At 38.6% G+C, this 24,817-nt stretch overlaps 2 long non-coding RNA genes across 2 annotated transcripts in view; one reads left to right on the top strand and one right to left on the bottom strand.

The window, feature by feature from the left end:
- LOC144308478 (uncharacterized) overlaps positions 1 to 22,335 on the bottom strand; it is a 209,635-nt gene extending 187,300 nt beyond the window's left edge. The window contains exon 1 of the long non-coding RNA XR_013374950.1: positions 22,191 to 22,335. This is a non-coding gene — a long non-coding RNA (uncharacterized LOC144308478). The remainder of the gene's footprint in view (positions 1 to 22,190) is intronic.
- Positions 21,325 to 24,817, top strand: part of LOC144308479 (uncharacterized) — a 42,644-nt gene continuing 39,151 nt past the window's right edge. Inside the window, exon 1 of the long non-coding RNA XR_013374951.1 lies at positions 21,325 to 21,461. This is a non-coding gene — a long non-coding RNA (uncharacterized LOC144308479). The remainder of the gene's footprint in view (positions 21,462 to 24,817) is intronic.

Genomic DNA, 24,817 nt, shown 5'->3' with positions numbered 1-24,817 from the left:
GAGACACCGGCAGAGAAGCAGGCTCCATGCAGGGAGCCCAATACAGGACTCGATCCCAGGACTCCAGGATCACGTCCTGGGCCGAAGGCCGATGCTCAACCGCTGAGCCATCCAGGCGTCCCTCAAGATTCTCTTTTCAAATCTTTTGAATATCCAAATGGGACAGCTGGATTATATGGTATTTCCATTTTTGTTTTTTTGAGGAATCTCCGTACTGTTTTCCATAGTGCCTGTGTCATGTTTATATTCCCACCAGTAGTGTACAAGCATTCATTCTGATTTTTCCATATCCTAACACTTCTTATCTCCTGTTTTTGTTTTGTTTTGTTTTTGATAATGGCCATCCTATTAGGTATGAGGTGATTTCTCATTGTAATTTTGATTTGCATTTCCCTGAGGATTATTGATGTTAAGGATTACTTTTCATATAACTGTTATTCATTTGTATGTCTTCTTTGGAGAAATGTCCAATCAAGTACTTTGGCCATTTTTAAATCAAGTTATCTGGAGTTCTTCCCCACCCTCTCCTATTTTTTGCTATTGAGTTGTAGGAGTTCCTTATAGTTTTTGGATATTAGCCTCTTATCACACACAAGATTCATATTATTTTCTCACATTCTGTAGGTTGCCATTTCATTCTGTTAGTTATTTTCTTTGCTGCAAAGAAGTTACTTGGTTTGATGTAACCCTGTCTCTTTTTCTCTTTTGTTGCCCATGTTTTTGGTATCATATTCAAGAAATCATTGTCAAGAACAATTTCACAAAGATATCCCCTATGTTTTCTTCTAGGTGTTTGACAGTTTCAGTTTCAGGTCTTATGTTCAAGTCTTTAATCTATTTTGAGTTGATTTTTATGTATGGTGTAAGATAAGCATTTAATTTCATTCTTTTCCATCTAGATATCCAGTTTCTCCAACACCATTTGTAAAAGAGAATATCCTTTTCCTATTATGTAGTCTTTGCATCCTTGTTGAAAATGAGTTCACCATATATGTGTGGGTTTATTTATGGGCTCTCTATTCTGCTCCATTGGTCTATATGTCTGTCTTTAGGCCAATACCATATTGTTTGGATTACTATAGCTTTGCAGTATGTTTTGAAATAATAATGTATGATGCCTCCACCTTTTGTTTTTCTTTCTCAAGACTGTTTGGGCTACTTGGTGTCCTTTGTAGTTCCATATGAATTTTAGGATTGTATCTCTATTTCAGTAACAAATGCCATTGGTTTTTTATATGAATTGAATTAAATCTGTAGAACACTTTGGGTTGTACAGAGATTTAACAATATTAAGTCTTCCAATCTAAGATATGTTCCCATTTATTTAAGTTTTCTTTAATGTCTTTCAGTAATGTTTTGTAGTTTTCATTTTAAAGTCTTTCATCTGAGGGAGGAGGGGCAAGATGGCTGAAGAGTAGGGTCCCCAAATCACCTGTCTCCACCAAATTACCTAGATAACCTTCAAATCATCCTGAAAATCTACGAATTCAGCCTGAGATTCAAAGAGAGACCAGCTGGAACACTACAGTGAGAAGAGTTCACGCTTCTATCAAGGTAGGAAGACGGGGAAAAAAGAAATAAAGAAACAAAAGGCCTCCAAGGGGGAGGAGCCCCGCGAGGAGCCAGGCTGAGGCCGGGGCGAGTGTCCCCAGGACAGGAGAGCCCCGTGCCGGAGAAGCAGGAGCTGCACCAACCTGCCCGGGCGGAAAGGGGCCACAGGGAGTTAGAGCAGGACCCCAGGAGGGCGGGGATGCCCTCGGGCTCCCGGGGACACTAACAGTCACCTGCGCACCCAGGAGAGTGCGCCATACCCCAAGGCCGAGCTCCCTAAAAGACTGTAGCGCGCACGGCGGGACCCAGGAGCAGCTCGGAGGGGCTCGGGCGGCGGCTCCGCGGAGGGGGCTGCGCGGCCGGGAGCGCGAATCCAACAGCGCAGACCGGGAGCACAGGGCGCCGGGACACAGCCCAGGATCCGGCCTCCCCTGGGACAGGCAGAGGCCGGGAGGGCCCAGGACAGCAAGGACGCTCCTGCCCCGAGCTGAGCAGAGCAGCGGCCCCGCCCCGGAGCCTCCAGGCCCTGCAGACGGAGAGCTCCGGAGTTCCTGCCGGAGCTGAATCCAGGTTTCCAGAGCTGGCCCCGCCACTGGGGTTGTTCCTCCTGCGGCCTCACGGGGTAAACAACCCCCACTGAGCCCTGCACCAGGCAGGGGGCAGAGCAGCTCCCCCAAGTGCTAACACCTGAAAATCAGCACAACAGGCCCCTCCCCCAGAAGACCAGCTAGACGGACAAGTTCCAGGGGAAGTTGAGGGACTTAAAGTATACAGAATCAGAAGATACTCCCCCGTGGTTTCTTTTTTTTTTTTTGCTTTTTGATTTCTGTTGCTTCCCCCACCCTTTTTTCCCTTTCATTCTTTTTCTCTTTTTCTTCTCTTTTTTTCTTTTTTTCTTTTTCTCTTTTCTTTCCTTCTTTCTCTTTTTCTCCTTTTCCCAATACAACTTGTTTTTTGCCATTCTGCACTGAGCAAAATGACTAGAAGGAAAACGTCACCTCAAAAGAAAGAATCAGAAACAGTCCTCTCTCCCACACAGTTACAAAATCTGGATTACAATTCAATGTCAGAAAGCCAATTCAGAAGCACTATCATACAGCTACTGGTGGCTCTAGAAAAAAGCATAAAGGACTCAAGAGACTTCATGACTGCAGAATTTAGAGCTAATCAGGCAGAAATTAAAAATCAATTGAATGAGATGCAATCCAAACTAGAAGTCCTAACGACGAGGGTTAACGAGGTGGAAGAACAAGTGAGTGACATAGAAGACAAGTTGATAGCAAAGAGGGAAACTGAGGAAAAAGAGACAAACAATTAAAAGACCATGAAGCTAGATTAAGGGAAATAAACGACAGCCTGAGGAAGAAAAACCTACGTTTAATTGGGGTTCCCGAGGGCGCCGAAAGGGACAGAGGGCCAGAATATGTATTTGAACAAATCATAGCTGAAAACTTTCCTAATCTGGGAAGGGAAACAGGCATTCAGATCCAGGAAATAGAGAGATCCCCCCCTAAAATCAATAAAAACCGTTCAACACCTCGACATTTAATAGTGAAGCTTGCAAATTCCAAAGATAAAGAGAAGATCCTTAAAGCAGCAAGAGACAAGAAATCCCTGACTTTTATGGGGAGGAGTATTAGGGTAACAGCAGACCTCTCCACAGAGACCTGGCAGGCCAGAAAGGGCTGGCAGGATATATTCAGGGTCCTAAATGAGAAGAACATGCAACCAAGAATACTTTATCCAGCAAGGCTCTCATTCAAAATGGAAGGAGAGATAAAGAGCTTCCAAGACAGGCAGGAACTGAAAGAATATGTGACCTCCAAACCAGCTCTGCAAGAAATTTTAAGGGGGACTCTTAAAATTCCCCTTTAAGAAGAAGTTCAGTGGAACAATCCACAAAAACAAGGCCTGAATAGATATCATGATGACACTAAACTCATATCTGTCAATAGTAACTCTGAACGTGAACGGGCTTAATGACCCCATCAAAAGGCACAGGGTTTCAGACTGGATAAAAAAGCAGGACCCATCTATTTGCTATCTATAAGAGACTCATTTTAGACAGAAGGACACCTACAGCCTGAAAATAAAAGGTTGGAGAATCATTTACCATTCAAATGGTCCTCAAAAGAAAGCAGGGGTAGCCATCCTTATATCAGATAAACTAAAATTTACCCCGAAGACTGTAGTGAGAGATGAAGAGGGACACTATCTCATACTTAAAGGATCTATCCAACAAGAGGACTTAACAATCCTCAATATATATGCCCCGAATGTGGGAGCTGCCAAATATTTAAACCAATTAATAACCAAAGTGAAGAAATACTTAGATAATAATACACTTATACTTGGTGACTTCAATCTAGCTCTTTCTACCCTCGATAATTCTTCTAAGCACAACATCTCCAAAGAAACAAGAGCTTTAAATGATACACTGGACCAGATGGATTTCACAGATATCTACAGAACTTTACATCCAAACTCAACTGAATACACATTCTTCTCAAGTGCACGTGGAACTTTCTCCAGAATAGAACACATACTGGGTCACAAATCGGGTCTGAACCGATACCAAAAGATTGGTATCGTCCCATGCATATTCTCAGACCATAATGCCTTGAAATTAGAACTAAATCACAACAAGAAGTTTGGAAGGACTTCAAACACGTGGAGGTTAAGGACCATCCTGCTAAAAGATGAAAGGGTCAACCAGGAAATTAGAGAAGAATTAAAAAGATTCATGGAAACTAATGAGAATGAAGATACAACCATTCAAAATCTTTGGGATGAAGCAAAAGTAGTCCTAAGGGGGAAATACATCGCATTACAAGGATCCATTCAAAAACTGGAAAGAACTCAAATACAAAAGCTAACCTTACACATAAAGGAGCTAGAGAATAACAGCAGATGGACCCTACACCCAGCAGAAGAAGAGAGTTAATAAAGATTCGAGCAGAACTCAACGAAATCAAGACCAGAAGAACTGTGGAACAGATCAACAAACCAGGAGTTGGTTCTTTGAAAGAATTAATAAGATAGATAAACCATTAGCCAACCTTATTAAAAAGAAGAGAGAGAAGACTCAAATTAATAAAATCATGAATGAGAAAGAAGAGATCACTACCAACACCAAGGAAATACAAATGATTTTAAAAACATATTATGAACAGCTATACGCATTCCTGGAAAACCACAAACTACCAAAACTGGAACAGGAAGAAATAGAAAACCTGAACAGGCCAATAATCAGGGAGGAAATTGAAGCAGTCATCAAAAACCTCCCAAGACACAAGAGTCCAGGGCCAGATGGCTTCCCAGGGGAATTCTATCAAACGTTTAAAGAAGAAACCATACCTATTCTCCTAAAGCTGTTTGGAAAGATAGAAAGAGATGGAGTACTTCCAAATTCGTTCCATGAGGCCAGCATCACCTTAATTCCAAAACCAGACAAAGACCCCACCAAAAAGGAGAATTACAGACCAATATCCCTGATGAACATGGATGCAAAAATTCTCAACAAGATACTGGCCAATAGGATCCAACAGTACATTAAGAAAATTATTCACCAAGACCAAGTAAGATTTATCCCCGGGACACAAGGCTGGTTCAACACTCGTAAAACAATCAATGTGATTCATCATATCAGCAAGAGAAAAACCAAGAACCATATGATCCTCTCATTGGATGCAGAGAAAGCATTTGACAAAATACAGCATCCATTCCTGATCAAAACTCTTCAGAGTGTAGGGATAGAGGGAACATTCCTCAGCATCTTAAAAGCCATCTATGAAAAGCCCACAGCAAATATCATTCTCAATGAGGAAGCACTGGGAGCCTTTCCCCTAAGATCAGGAACAAGACAGGGATGTCCATTCTCACCACTGCTATTCAACATAGTACTGGAAGTCCTAGCCTCAGCAATCAGACAACAAAAAGACATTAAAGGCATTCAAACTGGCAAAGAAGAAGTCAAACTCCCCCTCTTCGCTGATGACATGATACTCTACATAGAAAACCCAAAAGCCTCCACCCCAAGATTGCTAGAACTCATACAGCAATTTGGTAGCGTGGCAGGATACAAAATCAATGCCCAGAAATCAGTGGCATTTCTATACACTAACAATAAGACTGAAGAAAGAGAAATTAAGGAGTCAATCCCATTTACAATTGCACCCAAAAGCATAAGATACCTAGGAATAAACCTAACCAAAGAGGTAAAGGATCTATACCCTAAAAACTATAGAATACTTCTGAAAGAAATTGAGGAAGACACAAAGAGATGGAAAAATATTCCATGCTCATGGATTGGATGAATTAATAGTGTGAAAATGTCAATGTTACCCAGGGCAATTTACACATTTAATGCAATCCCTATCAAAATACCATGGACTTTCTTCAGAGAGTTAGAACAAATTATTTTAAGATTTGTGTGGAATCAGAAAAGACCCCGAATAGCCAGGGGAATTTTAAAAAATAAAACCATAGCTGGTGGCATCACAATGCCAGATTTCAGGTTGTACTACAAAGCTGTGGTCATCAAGACAGTGTGGTAGTGGCACAAAAACAGACACATAGATCAATGGAACAGAATAGAGAACCCAGAAGTGGTCCCTGAACTCTATGGTCAACTAATATTCGATAAAGGAGGAAAGACTATCCATTGGAAGAAAGACAGTCTCTTCAATAAATGGTGCTGGGAAAATTGGACATCCACATGCAGAAGAATGAAACTAGACCACTCTCTTTCACCATACACAAAGATAAACTCAAAATGGATGAAAGATCTAAATGTGAGACAAGATTCCATCAAAATCCTAGAGAAGAACACAGGCAACACCCTTTTTGAACTACGCCACAGTAACTTCTTGCAAGATACATCCACAAAGGCAAAAGAAACAAAAGCAAAAATGAACTATTGGGACTTCATCAAGATAAGAAGCTTTTGCACAGCAAAGGATACAGTCAACAAAACTAAAAGACAACCTACAGAATGGGAGAAGATATTTGCAAAAGACGTATCAGATAAAGGGCTAGTTTCCAAAATCTATAAAGAACTTATTCAACTCAACACCCAAGAAACAAACAATCCAATCATGAAATGGGCAAAAGACATGAACAGAAATCTCACAGAGGAAGACACAGATATGGCCAACAAGCACATGAGAAAATGCTCTGCATCACTTGCCATCAGGGAAATACAAATCAAAACCAAAAAAAAAAAAAAAAACAAATCAAAACCACAATGAGATACCACCTCACACCAGTGAGAATGGGGAAAATGAACAAGGCAGGAAACCACAAATGTTGGAGAGGATGTGGAGAAAGGGGAACCTTCTTACACTGTTGGTGGGAATGTGAACTGGTGCAGCCACTCTGGAAAACTGTGTGGAGGTTCCTCAAAGAGTTTAAAATAGACCTGCCCTACGACCCAGCAATTGCACTGTTGGGGATTTACCCCAAAGATTCAGATGCAAGGAAACGCTGGGACACCTACACCCCGATGTTTCTAGCAGCAATGTCCACAATAGCCAAACTGTGGAAGGAGCCTCGGTGTCCATCGAAAGATGAATGGATAAAGAAGATGTGGTCTATGTATACAATGGAATATTACTCAGCCATTAGAAATGACAAATACCCACCATTTGCTTCAATGTGGATGGAACTGGAGGGTATTATGCTGAGTGAAGTAAGTCAATCGGAGAAGGACAAACAGTGTATGTTCTCATTCATTTGGGGGAATATAAATAATAGTGAAAGGGAATATAAGGGAAGGGAGAAGAAATGTGTGGGAAATATCAGAAAGGGAGACAGAACATAAAGACTCCTAACTCTGGGAAACGAACTAGGCGTGGTGGGAGGGGAGGAGGGCGGGAGGTGGGGGTGAATGGGTGACGGGCACTGAGGGGGACACTTGACGGGATGAGCACTGGGTGTTATTTTGTATGTTGGTAAATTGAACACCAATAAAAATTAATTTATTAAAAAAAATAAAAAAATAAAGTCTTTCATCTACTTGGTTAAGTTTATTGCTGATTTATCTCTCTTTCTCTCTCTCTCTCACTTTTGTAAATAGAATTGCTTTAATATCCTTTTCAGAGAGTTCACTGTCAGCGTATAGAAAGGCAATTGATTTTTGTATGCTCATTTCATTAACTGCAACATTACTGAATTAGTTTATTATTTCTAAGAGTTTTTTGTGGTGGTTTTAGGGTTTTCTACATATAAGACCATTGTGAACAGAGATAATTGTTTTTTTCCAACTTGGGCATCTTTTATTTATTATTACTTTTTTTACATATTTGCTCTGGCTAAGACTTTTAATACTATGTTGAATAGAATTAGTGATAGTGGGCATCCTTGCCTTATTCCTGACCTTAGAGGAAAATCTTTTCAGTTTTCTGTCATTGAGAATGATATTAGCTGTGGGCTTTTCATATATGGCCTTTATTATGTTGAGGTAATTTCCTTCTCTTCTTGGTTTGTTGAAGTTTTTATCATAAAAGGTTACTAATTTTATCAAATGCTTTTACTGCATCTGCATCTATTGATATATGTGATTTTTATCCTTCATTCTATTAATGTGGGGTATTGTATTGATTGATTTTCATATTTTGAACCATCCTTAAATTCAAGAGATAAATCCTTTTAAAAATATTTTATTTATTTATTTATTCATTAGAGACATACAGAGAGAGGCAGAGACACATATGCAGAGGAAGAAGCAGGTTCCCTGCGAGGAATCTGATGCAAGACTTGATCCCAGGACCCCAGATCATGCCCTGAGCTGAAGGCAGATGCTCAACCACTGAGTCACCCAGGCATCCCAAGAGATAAATCCTTCTTGAAGGAATTAATGGGAAAACAGTTAATCAGATTTTAATAGGTGGGAAGTACATAATGGAGTAAAAGATATGTTTGAGTAAAGGTTGCTAAATGAATAAGACATGCTTAGAAATAGCTTTTCTTAACTCTAAAATTTATTTCTAAGCACTTGTTTTTCTACCTTCACTATAATGGTTACTTCTATGTGTCAACTTGGCTAGGTTATACTACCTAGTTATTTAATCAGTACTAATCTAGGTATTGGTGTGAAAGTATTTTGTAGATGCAGTTAACATCTACAATCACCACTTGACTTTAAGTAGATTACCCATGATAATGTAGGTGGGCCTCATCCAATTAGTTGAAGGCTTTAAGAGTGAAAACAGGTTGTCTGAAGAAGAAGAAATTCTGTCTTAAGACTGGAGTATCAATTCCTGCCTGATTTTCCAACTTGCCAGCCTTCCCTGTAGATTTCAGACTTGCCAGCCCCCAGAACTGCATGAGCCAATCCCTACAAAGATATCTAAAAAACCCAAATTTTCTGTTCTCTCATTTGACAATTCATGTAATCTTTCTCTTCTCATAAAATCATCTCTTCTTTATCATCATTGTTAGAAACTTATTTTTTATATGTAACTTTCCATGTATTAAACCCTTTGACATCTGGATCAGTCTTTCTTTCTCAAATCATGTCATCCTCTTGGATGACCCCGGTGTTCTTGTGGATGATCCATCCAACAACCCTTCAATTCTAGTGACTTCTGCACTTCAAATATGCACACCCATGGTCAAAACCTCAACTATTTGTATCCTGACTTCAAGGAAACTGGTCATCACAGTAGCCAACTCCAAAACTGTCATATTTTGGGCTGGCGAGACCGGGGACCTCAAAACGTCAGACCCCAGGCCAGCAACCTCCCAATAATGCCGCCTTGCCACCCCACTCCCATCTTCCCACCAACGCGGCCTTGCTGCCCTACCCTAACTTAGTTTACAAGACCTGTAACCCTTGCCCTAATTGGAATGCCGCCCTGCCCCCACCTTCCCCCAAAAAACTCTTTATATACCCCTCCCCCCTGTTTGCCTGGGCACGACTTCCCTGGCCAGCTACTTCCCTACTCTCTCCCTCTCCTGTGGCGGTGGAACCTCACCCGAGAGCGCGTCCCATTAAAAGCCTGCTTCAAGGGCAGCCCCGGTGGCTTAGCGGTTTAGCGCCGCCTTCAGCCCAGGGCGTGATCCTGGAGACCTGGGATTGAGTCCCACGTCAGGCTCCCTGCATGGAGCCTGCTTCTCCCTCTGCCTGTGTCTCTGCCTCTCTCTCTCTCTCTCTCTCCATCTCTCCCCCTTTCCCTCTCTCCCTCTCTCTAATAAATAAAATCTTTTAAAAAAAAGCCTGTTTCGACCAACTTTTGCCTGGCCTCTCTATTCCATTTCATTACCACTCAGATTAAACCTGACATCATATATGAACAGAGTGGAGATACCTGGCACAATGCCAGAGTCAGTATGGGAGGGGCAGTTGCTACTCCTTAACTTATATCAAAAGAAGTAGATAAGTTCACATCAAAGGAGGATCATTTATATGAGGTAACTTGAAAACCCAATGTTCTGGGTGACAGAAAACATTTATTTTATTCTTCCTTTTCCATCTAAAAGAGTTACTCTCTATGTCCTCTCATTTCTGAAACTAATTATTTTCTTGTACATATATTTCCTATTCTTTTCTTCTGCAGGCTTTCCCTTTCATCTAATTGTAAATTCCTAAGTGAGACTTCACTTTCTTCTTTCTGAAAGATTTGCAATTTACATGGCATAGTATCTAATTCAACAACATGAAATTATAAATATCACAAAAATTACATTGAAAATAGGAATAAGTGCTTTTTTAAAAGTAAGAAAATGGAAGGACAACAACCATTCTGGGAGAATATATTGAAATTAATACTTTCTTTTCTATTATAGTTGACAACTAAGGAGAAAATAACTTGTTTGTTAGAAGGATAGGAAAAAGTAATGGAGCTTAGGGCTTGTGAAATCCTAAAGAAGAGGAAATATAAAGGGATAGCACCTGCTTTTAAAAAGGGCCTAGGATAGTGAATGGTCAAAGGCAACTAGGCAAACTCAAATCCATCTAGTTTTAAGCAGGAGCAAATAAAAGTAACTGCTTCTTCTCTTTTCTTCTTTATCCCCAGAGAGTTAGAGAACTGGCAAAGGTAACTAATTTCTCCCCTTTCTAAGAAGCGAAAGGAACATATTTTTCTAGAAATTTCACAATGAGTATTTTTTTTCATCACCACTTGTGGAAAGCTAATATCAAAAACACAAGAAACAACAAGTGTTAGTAAAGATGTGGAAAAAAAAGAAACCCTGGTGCACTGTTGGTGGAAACGCAAACTGGTAGAGCCTCTGTGGAAAATAGCACGCAGGGTACCCAAAAAGTTAAAAATAGAACTACTCTATGATCCAGGAATCACACTACTGGGTATTTACTCCCAAAATACAAAAACACTAATTCAAAGGAATACACACACCCCTATGTTTATTGCACCATTATTTACAATAGCCAAATTATGAAAAAAAAAAAAAAAACAATAGCCAAATTATGGAGGCAGCCCAAGTGGCCAATGACAGATGACGGACAAAGAAGATGTGGTGTGTGTTAGTGTGTGTATACATATATATATATGTGTATGTGTATATATATGTGTATATATGTATATATGATGGAATATTATTCATACAAAAGAATGAAATCTTGCCATTTGCAATGACATGGATGAGCTAGAGAGTATAATGTTAGTCAAAATAAGTCAGAGAAAGGCAAATACCATATGATTACAATCATATGTGGAATTTAAGAAACAAAACAAATGATCAAAGGAAAAAAAAGAGAAAGAGGCAAATCAAGAAATGGGCTCTTAATTCTAGAGAACAAACTGATGACTACCAGAGGGGAGGTGGGGTGGGAGGATGGGTGAAATTGGTGATGGGGATGTGCACTGGATCTTGTATGGAAGTATTGAATTATTATATTGTACACCTAAAATATAACACTGTATGTTAACTATAATGGAATTAAAATAAAGTAAATTCAATGTAATTAAATTTTAAAAACTTAATTTAAAAAAGAAAAAAGAAAGTGAATCGAATGGATTATGATTTGGACACCAAGGAACTTAGCTTCTGAAATGGATCTATTATTCTTTGAATGTTCTAACCATACAAAACATTTTGTAGGAATGTCCTAAATAAAAGAACTATAGTATAGCCCTCTTGTGGCCTACAGACTAGGACACTACACAGGCCTTCAACGTTTGTTTGCTTTAGAGTTCAGAAGAATTAAGTTTACTTGTCAACTTCTCCACCCTTTAGGAAATACCAAAATGCTAAATTAACCCCTTAAGCTATCACTTCTCAGGGTCAATAGGGTGGGGGTGGGGGTGGGGGTTGGGGATGGACAATAGGAGAGTTTCCCAGGCTCTAAACTTCAAAATTGTCTTTGATACCTTTCTCTCTTCAGGTTCTCCTCAACAAATCCTTTTACTACCTGTTCCTTTACATCATCTCTTATAATCCTGCCCTTCTTTTCCATGTTTACTGCCAGTACCCTGGCTCTATAAAACATTCTCTCAAGCTAGAAACATGGTAGTAATACCTCAGCAGTGGTATTCCTGCTTTTATTCTTTAGTATCCCTTCCAATTTATTATTCCCACAGAACAGAGATTCACAATTCACATTCACATTTCTAGAACATATCATGGCAGTCCCATAATTGTAAACATTTAGTGACTACCCTTTGGATATAAGGTAAAGTTCAAACAAATTGCAAAATGGCTTCTTGGCTATCTTCAATAATTTTACAGACAGCCTAATATTTTGATTCTCCTTAGTCATATCAGCTATCTTTCAAAAGCAAAATAACTAACAATATTCTGCCAAAACTTCTAAATCACACATAAATAATGGAATTATCTGATTTCCCAATTTTAGAAAACTTAGAGACCTTTAAAAAATATGTTTCAAATCTCTCTTTATCAATCTGTCCCTAACGCTCTTCATTTTTTTTTTAATCTGGCATGCCCTCCCTACAGTTTAAATGACCTAACATATACACGGAGCTTAGAACTGTGTCTAGCACACAGAAGCCCTATTAAAGTATTTACTACAATCAGTATATAGTTAGTAAAGAAAAGTGTGCAATCTCCAGATGAAGACAGACCTGGGTTTTGAACTTTATGTCTGGATTCATTAGCTTGGTGATCATGGCTTAATCATTTAATCTTTCTGGGTCTTTGTTTATTTTTTTTTGCAAAAGAGTTAATAATAACTACCATGAATAATTACAAAATAAAAAATTTTGAAGCCAAAATGCCTAGTATAGGACCTGGTACATTGCAGGCACTCCATAAGAGGAAGTTTTTGCTATTATTATTCATTTCTGTACTTTCTCTCCCTAGACCAAAATACCTCTCATTCTTACTTCTCTCTCCTCTTTTGAATCCCTTTCATCTTCTCCTAAGAAACCAGACACAGAAGATTCATCATTCTTTTCCCCCACTGACAATTTACCTGCACAGCTCAAATGGCTTATGCATGGCAAGCATATTGTATAGTAGGAACTTGATTCTAAATGTGCCAGATAGGAAAGCCTTTTTTTTTCAAAAAGCTTTACTAAGATATAATTCACAAGCCACATAATTTATCCATTTGAAGTGTGCAAATCAATGGATGTTAATATATTCATAGAGTTGTCCATCCATCACCACAGTCTTTAGACCATTTTCATTACCCCCAAAACAAATCCCACTCCTCATAGTCATCAAATCCCCAGATCTCCTACCCCTGAAAAGCATAGGTAACATCTAACCTAGTTTCTATCTCTACAGATTTCCTTATTTGGACATTTCATAAAAATGAAATCATACATTATAAGATCTTCTGTGATTTCCTTCTCTCATTTAGTATAATGTCTCCAAGGTTTGTCTAAGTTTTAGAATATATTTATGTTTCATTTCTATTCATTGCTGAATAATATTCTAGTATGTGATTGTAACATCAAAGCCTTTTAAATTGTGCTTGTTGGAAAGAGAAATCAGGCAACAAAGACTAGACGGGAACACAGACAACCTATAGTGACTTTATAGGTAATACAATGGCACTAAATTCATATCTATCAATAATTACTCTGAATGTAAATGGACTAAAAACTCTAATCAAAAGACATAGGGTATCAGAATAGATAAACAAGACCCATCAATATGCTGCTTCAAGAGACTCAGTTTAGACCCCAAAACACCTACAGATAGAAAGTAAAGGGGTGGAAAGCCATCTATCATGCTAATGGACATCAAATGAAAGCTATAGTAGTCATATTTATATCAGGCAAATTAAATGTTAAGCCAAATATTATAATAAGAGATCAAAAAGGATACTACAGCATAATTAAGGGGTCTATCCATCAAGAAGACCTAATAATTGTAAATATTTATGCCCCTAACCTGAGAGCAACCAAATATATAAAAAATTAATAACAAATTTAAAGAAATTCATTGATAATAATATAATAGTAGGAGACTTTAGTACCCCACTCACAGCAATGGACAGATCATCTAAGCAGAAGATCAAGGGGTACCTGGGTATCTCAGTCAGTTAACCATCTGCCTTCAACTCAGGTCATGATCCTAGGGTTCTGGGATTGAGCCCCACATTGGGCTCTCTACTCAGCAGGAAATCTGCTTCTCCCTCTTCCTCTGCACTTTTCCCCACTGGTACTCTCTCTTTCTCAAATAAATAAATATTTTTTTTAAAAAAAGCAGAAGATCAACAAAGAAATAATAGGATTGAATGACACACTGGACCAGATGGACTTAACAGATAATATTCAGAGTATTTCATCGTAAAGCAGAATACATATTCTTTTCAAGTGCACATGGAATACTCTCCAGAATAGATAACACACTAATTCACAAATCAGACCTTAACAAATACAAAAAGATAGAGATCACACCATGCATACTTTCAGACCACAACACTGTGAAACATGAAGTCAACCACAAGAAAAATTTTGAAAAGACCACAAATACATGGAGGTTAAAGAACATCCTTCTAAAGAATGAATGAGTTAACCAGGAAATTAAAGAAGAAATAAAAAAATACATAGAAGCAAATGGGATTAAAAACACAACAATCCAAAACCTTTTGGATCCAGGAAAGGCAGTCAAGATAGGAAAGTACATAGTAATACAGGCCTTCCTTAAGAAGCAAGAAAAGTCTCAAATACACAACCTAAACCTACACCTAAAGGAGCTGGAAAAAGAACAGTAAAAAAGCCTAAATCCAGAAGGAAAAGGGAAATAATGAAGATTAGAGCAGAAGTCCATTAAATAGAAATTAAAAAAAAAAACAGTGCAACAGATCAATGAAAGTAGGAGCTTGTTCTTTGAAAGAATTAACAAAATTGATAAACTCCTAGCAGGACTTATCAAAAAGAAAAGAAAAAGGACTCAAATAAATAAAATCATGCATAAAAGAGGAGAGTTCACAACCAACACCACAGATATACAAACAATTATAAGAGAATACTATGAACACTGTCCCAACAAATTGGGCAATCTGGAAGGAATAGATAAATTCCTAAAAACATACAAACTACCAAAACTAAAACAGGAAGAAATAGAAAATTTGAACAGATACATAACTAGCAAAGAAACTGAATCAGTAATAAAAATCTCTCAACAAACAAGAGTCCAGCGCCAGATTGCTTCCTAGGGGAATTCTACCAGACATTTAAAGAATTAATGCCTATTCTTCTGAAGCTGTTCCAAAAAATAAAAGTTCAGGGAAAACTTCCAAATTCATTCCACGAGGTCAGTACTACCTTGATTCCAAAACCAGACAAATACCCCACTAAAAAGGAGAATGACAGACCAATATCCTTGATGAATATGGATGCAAAAATTTTCAACAAGATAGTAGCTAATCAAATCTAACAGTACATTAAAAGTATTATTCAACATAAACATTATATAATAATAACATAAAGTATTATTCATAAAAGTGAGATTTATTCCTGGGCTGCAGGGTGGTTCAATATCCACCAAAAAATGAACATGATGCATCACATTAATAAAAGAAAGGATAAAAACTATATAATCCTCTGAATAAATGCAGAGAAAGTATTTGACAAAATACAGCAATTATTTCTCAATAGAAACCCTCAAGAAAGTAGGAATAGAAGGAACATACCTCACTATCATAAAGGCCATATACAAAAGACCCACAGCTTATATCATCCTCAATGGAGAAAAACATGACAGGGATGTCCTTTACTCTATGGTCAGGAACAAGACAGGGATGTTCACTCTTACCACTGCTGTTCAACATAGTACTAGAAGTCCTAGCATAAGCAATCAGACAACAAAAAGAAATAAAAGGCATTCTAATCAGCAAGGAAGAAGTCAGACTTTCACTCTTTGCAGATGACATGATACTCTATGTAGAAAACTTGAAAGGGGTGTGGGTCAGTCATTTAAGCATCAGAGTCTTGATTTCAGTTCAGGTCATGACCTCAGGTCATGAGATTGAGCCCTGCTTCGGGTTCTGAGCTGGGTGTGGAGCCTGCTTAAGATGCTCTCTCTCTCCCTACACCTCTGCCCCTCCCTCCTGCCCCTGCTCATGCCTTCTCTCTCTCTCTCAAAAAGACAAAAAAAAAAAGAAGAAAAGAAAGGAAAATCCAAAAGACTCCACCAAAAAATTGCTATAACTGATACAGGAATTCAGTAAAGTCCCACGATATAAAAGCAAGTACAGAAATCTGGGGCAGCCCGGGTGGCTCAGGATTTTAGCGCCTGCCTTCGGCCCAGGGCATGATCCTGGAGACCCGGCATCGAGTCCCATGTCGGGCTCCCTGCATGGAGCCTGCTTCTCCCTCTGCCTGTGTCTCTGCCTCTCTCTCTCTCTCTCTCTCTCTCTCTGTCTCTCATGAATAAATAAATAAAATCTTAAAAAAAAAGAAATCTGTTACATTTCTATACACCAATAATGAAGAAGAAAGAGAAATCAAGGAATCGATCCCATTTACAATTGCAAATACCATAAGATACCTAGGAATAAACCTAACCAAAGAGGTAAAAGATTTGTACTCTGAAAACTATAGAACACTTATGGAAGCAGTTGAAGAAGACACAAAGAAATAGAAAAACATTTCATGTTCATGGATCAGAAGAACAGATAGTGTTAAAATGTCTATACTACCCAAAGCAATCCACATGTTCAATGTAATCCCTATCAAAATACCACCAGCATTTTTCACAGAACTAGAACAAATAATTCTAAAATTTGTATGCAACCAGAAATGACCCTGAATAGCCAAAGTAATGTTGAAAAAGAAAACCAAGGCTGGAGGCATCATAATTCCAGACTTCAAGTTGTATTACGAAGCTGTAGTCATCAAGAAAGTATGGTACTGGCACAAGACAGTATGGTATTGACACACAGGTTAGTGGAACAGAATAAAGAACCCAGAAATGGACCCTCAACTCTATGGTCAACTCATATTCAACAAAGCAGGAAAGAATATCCAATGGAAAAAAGACAGTCTCTTCAACAAATGGTGTTGGGAAAACTAGACAGTAATATGCAGAATAATGAAATTGGACCACTTTCTTACACCACACACAAAAATAAATTCAAAATGGATGAAAGATCTAATATGAGAAATGAAACCATTAAAATCCTAGACGAGAACACAGGCAGCAACTCTTTGACCTGGACTATAGCAACTTCTTACTAGACACGTTGCCAGAGGGAAGGGAAACAAAAGCAAAAATGAACTACTGGGACTTCATCAAGATAAAAAGCTTCTGCACAGCAAAGGAAACAATGAATAAAACTAAAAGGCCATCTGCAGAATGGGAGAAGATATTCATAAATGACATATTGGATAGAGGTCTAATATTCAAAATCTATAAAGAACTTATCAAAATTGATACCCCCAAAATAAAAAATCCAATTAAGAAATGGGCAGAAGATATGAACAGATATTTCTCCAAAGAAGATATACAAATGACTAACAGATACATGAAAAAATGCTCACCATCACATATCATCAGGGAATACAAATCAAAACCATGATGAAGTACTATGTCACACAAACCAAAATGGCTAAAATTAACAACTCAGGAAACATGTTTGCCCTTGGTGGGAATTCCAACTGGTGCAGCCATTCTGGATAACAGCATGGAGGTTTCTCAAAAGTTAAAAATAGAACTACCCTATGGCCCAGCAATTACACTAGTAGGTATTTATCCCAAGGATAAAAAAATATGATTCAAAGGGGCACATGCACCCCAATGTTTATAGCAGTATTATCAATAATAGCCAAATTATGAAAAGATCCCAAATGTTTATTGACTGATGGATAAAGAAGATGAAAGAAGATATGGTATATATATCATATATATAATGGCATATATATATATATATATAATGGCATATTACTCAGCCATAAAGAAGAATTAAATCTTGACATTTGCAATGATGTAGATGGAACTAGAGGGTATTATGCTAAGCAAAATAAGTCAGTTAGAGAAAGACAAATACCGTAAGATTTCACTCATATGTGGAATTTAAGAAAAAAAAAACAGATGAACATAGGGGAAGGGAAAGAAAAATAAAATAAAAGCAGAGAAGGAGATAAACCAATAGAGACTCTTAACTGCCTGCAGAGAATAAAGTGAGGGTTGCTGGAAGGGAGGTGGGTGGAAGATGGGTTAAATGCGTAATGGGCATTATGGAGGGCACTTGTGTTGAGCACTGTATGTTACATGCAAGTGATGAATCACTAAATTTTACTCCTGATACCAATACTACACTTATGTTAACTAACTTGCATTTAAATATAATCTTGGCTGGGTGATGGGCATTAAGGAGGGCATGTGATGGAATGAGCACTGAGTGTTATAATGTATATCGGCAAACTGAATTTAAATATTAATTAATTTTTAAAAATCTTGGAATGAATGAATGAATTGTGCTTCTCAATTCCATGTGCTGCCTCTCACAACACACTCTCCAGCCCCAAAAGCCTCAATATGAATACCTATACCAGGTGGATGCCAAATACATGCCATGTAGAAGTATTCAAATATTGCCACCCTACATCGTCAGGCAAAATTGACCCACAGCTAATTAGTTTGCTACCTACTCCAATAGGCATAAAAAGTAGTACACAAATATAATGATTAATTAATTTGAACATTTATTGAACACTTTCTATCTCAGCTTGAGTTCCCCTAAGAATAGCCCCTGAGACAAGAATTTGAGTTTGTTTCGGAAGTGATCTCAGGAAATACTAATGGGAGCATAGGATATGGAAAGTGAGTCAGGGAAGGGAAGATAGCTAATACAAGATATGTGTTTCAAGCAAGTGACACTGCAGGCAACCATAGCTTAAGTGCACTGAGGAACTTTGGGATACAGTGTAGAACATGGACCTCAGATTTATACCTACTGAAGTGGGAGCAAGCTGTGGTTTTAATCCATCAACTCTGTCAATCAGCTATTAGTTTTGGGCTCCTCACAGAGTGCTAATTCTCTGCTCTTCTGGCCTGGCAGGTGCTGCAGAGCAGAAGAAACTCTGATGGCCAACGAAATCCCTTAAGCAAAGAGATGCAAAGTGCTGGCAGTTGGAAGTCAAGCTAGTATGCTTGGAGAGGGTAAGGACTGAGGAGATAGGGGGGCATGTTCACACTGCTTGCTGTACTTTCTATCTGGACTTCCATACAAAATGAAACAGATACAACAAATATTAATTGAATTTCTTCTATGTGCCAGACAGTGTTCTAGGCATTGAGGATACAGTTGCAAACACAACAGGAAAACCTCTGCCCTCTGGTAATTTATATTCAAGTGAGAGACAAACAGTAAATAACATAAATAAATTATAGAATCTACTGGAAAATGATGAGTACTAAGGTGGGTAGTAAGATGAGTAATCTGGGGAGTGCCTTGCTAAATAAGGTGGTTACTGGAAAAGTGACATGTAGCAGAGCTCAAGGGTCTTCTTGTTCCACCCTCTATTTTCCCCTTAAAGATGCTTTAGGATAACCACCAAGTCTGAAGTGTTTTAATATCAATTCCAGATCCAATATTCCAGAGAAAGAAGTTTTTGTTAGTGATCAGGGACTCTCAGCAATCTTGCACACTAATTAAGCTGAGATGGAGAAAACTAGGAAAATACTAGAAAGGGAAAGGAGAAGCCTATTGTGGTGAGTTCTGAAGTTGGAAAGCAAATTCCTCACCCTCAACCCCTGCCATCATCTTACATAGCTAGAAGCACATCTTCACTGCAGCCTCTCCATGGATACTGCATTCATTCCAGAGCTTCTCCTGGCACCAGCAGCAGGCACTCATTGAGAAAAAAATAAGCAGGTATCTCCAAGAAAAGACTTGGTGGGGAAATCCTTACCACATGGAGAACCAAATAGCAAGGCAGCCTCTCTTCCTCTCTAAAGAACTCTTGCCATCTAAGGTCATGTCAGATTTCAAATGGTGTGTTTGCTCCTGGCCCTGGGGGACACATTCTCATAGATGATACATCTAATGTGCTGTATATATGAATTTGTACAATGAAACAAACTCCAGGGTCCTTTTGCCTCCAGCACCTAATGAAAATCCTTTAGCACTTTCTTCTGTCTTCTTTTTCATCTTCATTTCTTGCTGCGTCCCAAGGGGCTGCTGGTAGATATAGGGCATGCTGCTAACACACAGGACCATCAACTTTTGGAATGTATCACCTCTGTAAAACTTTCCAAGGTTATCCTACCCTCCTTGTCCTGCATTTTCTCACATGCTTCTTTTTAACATTTTTTAAAAAACGATTTATTTATTTATGAGAGAGAGAGAGAGAGAGGCAGAGACATAGACAGAGGCAGAAGCAGGCTTCCTGCAGGGAGCCTGATGCAGAACTCGATCCCGGACCCTGGGATCATGACCTGAGCTAAAGGGAGACGCTCAACCCCTGAGCTACCCAGGTGTCCCTTCTCACATGCTTCTTGAACAAAGTTATCTTCTCCCATTCTTTGAAAGAATCTTTATAATAATGTTTAGCATTTAGCTGTGTTAAAATTGATTTTACACCTTTCTTATAGCAGCTAGGATGTAAACATTCCATCCATATTATGGCAACCAGAACAATCTGCCCCCTTCCTTCTTACCTCAACTCATCACTTACTTCTTTCTGCCACAGATCTTCTGGTTAACCAGTATTTTTTTCTTTAGTCTCCTTTACTTCCACCTACCTTGAAAATGCTATGATCATTACTGCCTTATATTGTGGTCCACAAGTGATGATTATTCATACTCCGTCCTTCTGAATTTTGAACCAATTGATAAACAGATACAGGAATGTAATAGGAGTCAAAATATCTGTTTCATTTCTACCAAAGTGCTGTAAGGGCCAAGGGCAGTATGCCCCAAAATGTGCCACTTTGGTAGATTATTTTAAATAAAAGTTACAAAAGAGACAGCCTATGCAAGGAAACTCAGACTCCTCTCTGTCCGCCTGAAAGCAGGAAATAAATCTCCCATGTGAAAGGGACCACCCTTGTAGTAGGAGATAAAGAGACAGCCTTATCATCAGAGATGGGAAGTTTGGAGCCAAAAAGGCTATAGAAACAACTTTTGTTACTTTTTCTTAATTTACTACCCCAGCCCAAATTCTGTTTAGACTTACTAATAAAAGCTGCCAAAGTTGTTTTCCTTGTCATGTCAATTCCTCATAGATGTATTGTCTGTCCAAAATTATAAAAATTGCCTGCCTTGTCACTTATTGGGTCTCAGTGTTCATGTAATAAAACTTCAGTTTTTTTCTCCTGTTATTCCGTCTCATGTAAATTTAATTCCGAGTCCAGTTGGACTAGACAAGAATTTTTCCTTCCTTTCAGTTGGCATAGTCAGCAGGATACTTGACACATTTGCCCTGAACAATACTGCAACTAAGAGATCCTGAGATATCTGACATACAGCCAGTAAGATTGTCAGCCTCCCAGAATCTCTGCCTGCAAAATTCAATGGAGCAAGAGTGGTGAGAATCTTTCTTTCTCTTTCTTAATTTAGGTGAGCAGGAGAAAATATTGTGGGACCAGTTCCTAGGGCTTACTGACTCTTGGGTAAAATGTTGATAGAGTACTCTTTGGTTTCTGATCCATTTCCTCCAAGAGATGTCCTTTGTTTTTCTTTTTCTGTGTCTTTTGTGTCATTTGTCTGCCCTGTCATAGGGCAGAACTCAAGTGCAGGCCCTATAAACCTACTATTCAAGACAGCCTCACAAACTGGTGAGTTCATGGTTCTCATCAGACCAGTGTCTGTTTAGACAAATTTTACTGTGGGTTTATGTTCCCATGAGGTAAAGGCTGTTACTAAGGGACATCTTAGAAGCCAAAGCCACAAAACTGGTGGGCCCAGATGAGGCATTTAAAAGCTACTAGAGTGCTTGCCACTTAACTCAAAGACTTTCATGTTAGGATAAGTTGGTCACAGAATGGGTTAGGTTGACACTAGGCCACCTGTCAACCTCGAGAAAACTTCTGTGCAACAGGGTACACTATAAAACAACACACAATCCCCAACTCACAGCACACCCCTCCTGGGTATTAGTATGGCTCCAAGAGACCCAAGGGTTAGCCTAAGCTGTTAAAGTGCATACAAGAACAACTGCATAAGGTTTTTCCTTTCATCTTGTTCTGTGTCCTAAGAGCTTTGTGATCAGTGAGAACATTCTCTCTGGTTTCTGCCATTTGGAGGGTGCACTTACCAGGGTGTACCTTGGTGGTTAGTCAAATAGACTGGGGATCCAAAACACACAGTTACAAACAGCACACTCTTTGTCCAGCCGTGTCAGCTCTCAGGGGACTAAGTCCTAAGAGGCCTTAGCCCATAAGAGGCCTTTGTTGTCTTAATCTTCATTGCTTGTCAGTGCTGGAAAAATCTCATTCCAGTAGCACCTACGCAGTGTCACAGATGAGCAGGTCTGTAACTGGAGGCATCTCATGATTTCATGGGAGATTGGAGATGCTATTTTTAACTACACTATCCTTACCACCTGTGCAACAAAGGTCTTCACTTTCTTAAACTAATTTTGGGGGTGAACTTTTGAATCATGGGGGCTACATCATCTACACCAGATGCCTCTTGCATCTTTGGTTATGACAATAAAAAGCTTATTGGTTTGAATTACTATTAATAGGTCCTACTCAGAAACGGCCAGACAATAGATCCTTTAAATTGGCTATATTTGAAGAAAAGTCCTTTATAAAGAATTCTCAGTTGTCTTATTAGAATAACAGCTAGCCTTAGAGACTCTCTTGACAGGATAAAAGAACAAAATTAGACTTAAGACAAATATATGCCCATATCTCATGAAAATTTCCTTTCTTAAAATCCAGTTCCATCTGCCTGTTTTAACTTCCCTTTCCCTGTATTTGCAGAAAGCACTCCAGCTTAATCTCTAGGTTCAAAATATACAGACTACTCTTGTAAATGCTGAAAGCCAGAAACTGAATTTATCAAAGCACCTGGGACAGGCGGTAGGGCTCAATTTGCTAAAATCAGGCTCTGCCAACTTCAGGCATTTCTTTGCAATAACTTTCATCGATATATCCTAAACCCCACCAACACTACAAAAAAATCATATCCCCTAAACAGCAACAGATCTTTTAATTTATAAGACCCTCTTTCCTCCACTTTCTAAAGATCTGACCAAATTTAGAGAATAGTTGTAAAGACTAATTGCTATTCATAACCTCATTCACAGAGACCTTGACCAGCTGCTAAGGGGAGTTCTTCCAGCCCAAGAGTATATTACGGTTATTAGACAGTTTAGACTGCTTCCTGAAGAAGCCTCCCTGCATGGAGGAACCAGGACCACAATTTCTCTTAGCACCTCCTACATATGAACTGCAAGGCCAATATTCAGACTAATAGCCAAGGTTGAACTGTGTACCTAGAAAGAAGGCTTTTGTTAAAATCTTATACAAACTTTACAAAGGCATAAATCTTTTGATTCCCATTTTAGTTAAAAATCTCCCTGACATAAAGAGATAAATTTAGTTAAAAAGGTGGGACAGTCCCGTGATATTTAGGCTGTAATCCAGTTCCTTGGGGAATTAAAAACAACTGTCTTTGTCTTATATGTATCTATAAAACCAGAGATGCAACTCTAAAAACAAGTCAAAGCACACCCATCTTTATAAACCTCACCTCTCAAAATGTTTGTGGATATTATAAAAATCAAGATACTGGAACAAAATTGTCCTATACTTAGAAAAAAACTTTCATTGTTTCTCTGTCCCTTTAAAGTTACACATCTTACCATGTCTTTGAAGTGTAAACATAGCACACAGTCACCTGAGACTAAAGAAAAAAAGGGAGGAGGGGAAAGAAGCCTTTTTAAAAAATACCACTACTGAAAGGGCTTTTCTACCCAAACTCTAGCAGCTCTGATAACAGGCAGATATGTTCCAAATTTCACCTTAGAGAAAACTTGGATACTTTCTCTGTAAACCTTCTACTTCCATCTTTTCAAGGACCTAAGAGGCATTCTTTGAAAGCAAACTTTAGGGAAAAGATTTTCATTAAAAAAAAAAAAAGAAGTAACAAAAAAAAAAGTAAAAAAAAAAAAAAGAAGTAGGTATTTGAAAATTGAGCCTATAATGTTCTCTCTACAAATATTAGTAAAATAAAAGCTATAAGTAATAGTTGCCCCTTGTTTGTGTATTTCTGTGTCCAGGTATGTTGGTAAATGTGAGATATTTACCTCCATATGATATTGCTAAAAATAATTTGTAAAAAAAGCTCTATTTAGTTGAAGACAAGTACTTTTAAGGATTGGGCAACTAAAACTCTCAGAAAGATAGAAACAAATCCAAATGTTTTTCAAGTTCATGTGATCTAGAAAAATATTTGGTATTAATCTAATTTAAGGGTGCCTTGGTGGTACAGTTAGTTAAGCAACTGACTGTTGATTTTGGCTCAGGTCATGATCTCAGGGTCCTGAGATCAAGTCCCATGTCAGGCTTCATGTTGAGTGTGGAGTCTGCTTGAGATTCCCTCTCCCTCTCTCCTTACCTCACCCTTCTTCTCACCCCCAGCTCATGTTTTCTCTCTCTCAAATAAATAAATATTTAAATTTTTTTTATTGGAGTTCAATTTGCCAGCATATAGCATATCACCCAGTGCTCATCCTGTCAAGTGCCCCCCTCAGTGCCCATCACCCAGTCACCCCAACCCCCTGCCCACCTCCCTTTCCACTACCCCTTGTTCATTTCCCAGAGTTAGGAGTCTCTCATGTTCTGTCACCCTCACTGATATTTTCACTCATTTTCTCTCCTTTCCCCTTTATTCCCTTTCACTATTTTTTATATTCCCCAAATTAATGAGACC

This window comes from Canis aureus, chromosome X (assembly GCF_053574225.1).
Source record: "Canis aureus isolate CA01 chromosome X, VMU_Caureus_v.1.0, whole genome shotgun sequence".
In the NCBI taxonomy this organism is placed as follows: domain Eukaryota; kingdom Metazoa; phylum Chordata; class Mammalia; order Carnivora; family Canidae; genus Canis; species Canis aureus.
The sequence above is the reverse complement of the archived record's forward strand: the minus strand, read 5'-3'. Positions and strand labels throughout refer to the sequence as shown.